Source organism: Thalassophryne amazonica, chromosome 9, assembly GCF_902500255.1.
Source record: "Thalassophryne amazonica chromosome 9, fThaAma1.1, whole genome shotgun sequence".
NCBI lineage: Eukaryota > Metazoa > Chordata > Actinopteri > Batrachoidiformes > Batrachoididae > Thalassophryne > Thalassophryne amazonica.
In genome coordinates, this window is record NC_047111.1 from 69,018,327 (window position 1) to 69,024,327 (window position 6,001).

Consider the following 6,001-nt stretch of genomic DNA (forward strand, 5'->3'; position numbering starts at 1 on the left):
ACTGTGGCAACACTGGTGGTGGTACATCACTGCCATTTTTGTGTTGGTGCAAACTCGCATTGGATGTGCATTGTTTACATCATCTGTTATTGTCAATCTGAAAGCTGGTACATTCATCAGAATCAAGTTTATTGACAAGTAACATCTCAAAAAACAATAAAAGAAAAGGAAGAAATACTTCTACGGTAAAGGAGTCAAATAGACAAATGGGCAAAGCTATGTTTTATTGTCAAATAAATATAGTGGAATGGGACTGTGCAGACATGCAGATGTACAGTACCTTTCAGTCTGTACTTTGTGGGAGTGGAGGAGGGGAGCAGGGTAAATGGGGGTGTCTGGCATTATTTATAAGTCTAGCTGTGGATGGAAAGAAGCTGTTTTTGTGTCTTGAGGTTTTAGTCCTGATGGACTTCAGCCATCTTCCAGAGGGGAGGGTAACATAAGATTTGTCTCCTGGGTGAGAAGGATTGGCCACTATCTTCCTTGCTCGTCTCAGGGTCTGGAGGTGTACAGGTCCTGTAGGGATGGCAGATTGCATCAGTCACCTTCTCTGCTGCGTGGAGGATAAGCTGCAGTCTGCTCCTGTCCTTAGCAGTGTCAGCAGTCTACCAGATGGTGATGGAGGAGGAGATGATGGTGATGCATGATGCACATTGTTGATGATTCTTCTGAATGAAATAGACATTGCGTATTTTAAGATGAGGAATTAAGGTCCTTTTGAAACTTGAACCGCTCGTCCACTGGATGTTTTTCCTGCATCGGTAATGTGCTATGAAATACACCAAGACTGTTGCGCACTGTTGATCTGTGAATAAAATAGACTTGTTCTGTATTTAAAGTGAATTAGTGAATTAATGTATTTTAAAAACATACATTGCAGCTCTGACATTAGACATCCCTAAATTGAATCATAATGTTGAACCACAGTAAGTATGATTTAGCACTTTTCCGGACAGACAGCTGATACAAACCACTACCTTACTGCCAGAGAGTTTCTAGCTGCGTTGGACAAGAGGACACAATCTAATATTGAGACACAAGTCCACATTCAACTAAACAGGTTTTCAGCAGTAAATATGTAGATCACTCTTGCCCTGTGAGAAATTAAAGTTCGCTGGAAAGGCTGCATCTGATGCACGGTGTGACTGCTTGGCCAACTGCCAGCAAAGGTGTCCAGCAGCATGCGCACGTGCTTAGTGGCTCATGCAGCCTTTATGCACACACACAAGCACACACAGGTGAGTGATAATTTCAGCCCCACACACACTCGTGCGCGTGAGGAACACAGCACTGCCTCCCACTCTGGTCCCGTGTTTGCCATCCAGACGTTTGGACATCGGGCAGTCTTCAGTGCCTTTTATGGCCATCTGACAGCAGTCTGTGTCATCTAAACTGTCGTCTACATGCACTTTGGATGCCATCGTGCAGGTGTGGATGAGGTAACCTGGATAAGTACTGACACTGCTGACCACGCCTCTTTTCCTCCCGACTGCGTCCCACGATGGTAATATTTGCCGTTTCAGCCTGGTTCCTGCACATTCTTGCTATGTGTGATGGGGCCTTCAGTGATAAAAAATCACTGATCGCTGGCACGAATTCATTGTTGTCTTTGTGTCGATACACTAACTTTCCTGCATGGTTTGTTTTGTCGTGCAAATTGTCTCTGCTTATTGTGTTTGTGCACAAAGTCTGGGAGTTGTCGTCTCAGTCTTGTATTTCTCTCAGTGGGTGGTAATTGTTCAATAAACTCATCCAGTTTTCTGAGATTACTCCCGTGGGATCAGTTGTCAGCACGTCATTGTGCAGAAGAACACTATACCATCTGACGCTTTAATCTTTTCTTCTCTTGCCTCCTTCCTTCTCCCACACACACAACCTCTTCACCCTCTTGTCTCCTTTTCTCTTCCTCCCTTTCCTTTTTTGCTGGCGCCATCAACTTTTGTCTGAAGTGGCTGTATATCAGCAGACACAGCATTACAGGATTCATAAAAACAGTTAAAAGAAAAACGAGCAATCTGAGATTTCTGATGTCCACCAAGGGTTGATGAGGACTCAAAATAACAGATATGTGATTCACATCATAACCCGGATGATACCTGTATCCGGATTCCACAACACAATGTAATAATTGCATACTGATCCAGAATGGACCGACTGATCAAGATGTCGCAATCTGATATTTAATTCACAAGCTGAAACAAAATAGTGTCTTCCTGATCTTGGTTTTACATCATGATGTTATTCCCTGAAGTAATTTTGACATAATCCTTAAAAGTCTACAAAATGAAATCCGGATCCAGAGCAACTCCAGAATTTGATGGCATCTTCCAAGGCCTAACACCAATGTGTGGTAAAAATTTAAGTAGTTTTGACATAAACCTCAAAATCCCACAAAGTGAAGCATACAAATTGAAATCATGATCCAGAATCTGGATCCAGGTCACTTCCAAAATTCAATGGAGTCTTCTGTGGCCTAATATCTATCTGTGGTACACATTTGGTGAGAATCTGTTATGGATAAGATGCGGAGTGAGGAGCGATCCAGTATCTGACTGAACCCAGCATGAAATAATCAGAAGCAGTTCCAAAAAGAAAACACATTTATTTTTCTCCCCTTTGTGCTATACATAAAATACTAATTAATTAAAGTTCTGGTGAGGTGAAAAGGCGGCATGCTCTCTCAGTGTCTCAACAGTCGGAGTCCGAACGTTCAGGACTGAGGAGTTCCGCCGACACCCCCCAGGTGACTTTTTCCCAGAACTGTACTCTGCGAAGGAGGAACAGAGATGAGATTATTCAACACTATTACTACGAAATATTGTTTGGAGGCAAACTTATCAGCTACACGTTTAGGTCTGAATTCCAACTTAATTCAAGGAGGCTGCTGCTCACAGCTAGTGGAGGATCATTAATCCGCACGCCACTGCCGTGAGGAGCACGCCACACACTTTCCACCAATAATTACTTATAGCTGCGTATAAGACGCCAATTTACATTCACGGATAACCATGTTATGATGCTGTCTCCTGACGCTCGTTTGACCGGGGCAATATGGCTGTTCTGACCCTTCCAAGTTGCATTGGCTCGTCCACTAGAGGAGCTAGAGGTCCCGTCGGAGGAGTCTCAGAGGAACGAAGAAGAGGCGGTCCTGCACTTATGTCGGAGAAAACCCAGAGACAAAACACCCCGCTTGGACACTCGCCCTCTCTCTCGTCCACGCTCCTTAATCCAATCGTCTAGACAAATAACCAAGGATATTAACTCATCTAAATCCTTCGGTTCGTCACGGATGGCTAGCTCATCCTTCAGGGAGTCATTCAACCCGTCTACAAACACCCCCCTCAAAGCAGCAGCATTCCAACCAGACTGAGCGGAAAAGATTCGAAAATCCACAGAATAATCAGCTGGGCTTCGTCGCCCCTGTCGGAGGTTCAGCAGTCTCTGAACCACGGCATTTGTTTTCACCGGATGATCAAAAACCAAACGAAGTTCACGGGAAAATTCGTCAAAGGATTCTAGCAGTGATGATTTATTGCTCCACAACGCCGTGACCCACGCCAGGGCATCACCTCGCAACAGATTAATAACATATGCGACTCGGCTACTCTCAGAGGAGAAAGACGCCGGTCGCTGAGCAAAAACCAAAGAACACTGCATCAAAAACGGCACACAAGCCTCCACATTTCCTGAATAGGGCTCCGGATGACATATAACCGGTTCAGGAGCCGAATCTCCGGACGGCGACTTTATCTGCACCGGGCTCGATGGAACCGGAGCTGCAACCACAGGAAGCGGAACAGCCTGAGCTACAAGCTCCATAACATGGGCATCTGTCTGTTTAATTTGAATCGAAAGGTGCTGCACTTGCTCCCAAATCATCTCCAGGTGCTTCTGGACTTTCTCCTGAAATGGAACTGCTTCTGCCGCTGGGTCCATATTGGCCGGAGAATTCTGTTATGGGTAAGACGTGGAGTGAGGAGCGGCCCAGTATCTGACTGAACCCAGCATGAAATAATCAGAAGCAGTTCCAAAAAGAAAACACATTTATTTTTCTCCCCTTTGTGCTATACATATAATACTAATTAATTAAAGTTCTGGTGAGGTGAAAAGGCGGCGCGCTCTCTCAGTGTCTCAACAGTCGGAGTCCGAACGTTCAGGACTCAGCAGTTCCGCCGACACCCCCCCAGGTGACTTTTTCCCAGAACTGTACTCTGCGAAGGAGGAACAGAGATGAGATTATTCAACACTATTACTGCGAAATATTGTTTGGAGGCAAACTTATCAGCTACACGTTTAGGTCTGAATTCCAACTTAATTCAAGGAGGCTGCTGCTCACAGCTAGTGGAGGATCATTAATCCGCACGCCACGGCCATGAGGAGCACGCCAAACACTTTCCACCAATAATTACTTATAGCTGCGCATAAGACGCCAGTTTACATTCACGGATAAACTTTTCAGAATATTCACCTCTGCTGTGTGCTGACAACGTTTGTCCCTCACCCTCGTCCTCCTTCACAGGCGCGATGTCAGACTCTGAAACGGCCCTCAGCATCCCCACACGGTCGTCACAAGGTCGTATTCTCCAGCAATCTTATCCAACTCACTGTTGGTTTAAATGTAGTTCTTCATCACTACATTGGTACCAGCTGGAAGTCCTCAGATCTGCACGTGAACATCACAGGTGTCGTGGATTGTCCTAATAGAGAGCCGCACGAGAATGTAACAGGTGCAGCCAATCATCATAACAGAGGAGAGAGACTCTTCTGCAGCACATTTTCCTCAGAGAACAGCCCCAAATCACCTGGGAAGGAAAACAAACACAAAACAACCCAACCTTGTCCAGCCAAACCCCCCCCAACACACAACAGAATCCTTGTAGTAGTTTTGACGTAATCCTTCATAGCCTATATAAAGTTGAAATCTTGATCTGGAATCCGGATCCAGAATTGGATCACTGCCAAAATTCAGTGAAATCTGTCATGGCCTAATATCTATCTGTGGTGAAAATTTTGTAAAACTCCGTGTAGTAGTTTTGATGCAATCCTGCTAACAGACAAACAAATAAATAAATAAATGCGGATGATTTTATTACGTCATTGGCAGATGTAAAAAAGAAAAAATGATCTGTGTGAAAATTTTGAACCTAGAAAAACACTCAGAATAATGCTGGGTCACACCTTTAAAGTATTTTAGCTGCTACAGCAACATCTTTATATTGCGAGTTTGAACAACAAAGGCTTTGAGTGAGACCACGTGCATCACTCATTCAAGTTCATACATTAGCCAATTAAAAGTCAACAGCATATTCACTCACTGAAAAACACACATACACAAAAAGAATACATGGATCAACATTTCATACAAGTAATATTTTCACCCAATGAGTATAAAAATCAGTTTATCTGCAGGTTTTGTTTTGCGTGTAAAAATGACTGGGATTGAAATGACATGGATTGGAGATGGCTGTGTGTTCTGTGTGTTGCAGACAGTGAATGATGTAATGAGACAACCACACTGGCGGACAAGAAACGGTCTAATTCTGTCTCTGCTGCATGACCTGGAAATAGCCCAGACACAGAAAACTCTTAAATGACTAAGACGTGTGTGAGAATGTGTGTGCGGTTTGCATGCATTTGTGTGAATGGCACATGTATGTGCAGATGACACAGGAAATGAGAGTGTGAGACAAAGAGCGTTTTCATTATCCATGAGTCGTCCTATTTAACAAAGTGATATGCTACTTTAGTTTTAATTTGATTGAAAATCAATGCGTAATTATTTGCATTGAGCTGATTTTTCGAGCCATAATCCTCATTGAGGAATTAAATCTATATTGAATACAGTGAGTCATAACTTGTAGCTCCAAAAAATATTTACAATGGATATAATTCATCAGAACAATTAACCAGGAAAGTGGCAGTAAAATGTAGGAAACATGTCAAACTTATCTCTTTGTTGTTTAATTTGAACATGAAGTGGAGTGTTGGGAAAGTGAATGAC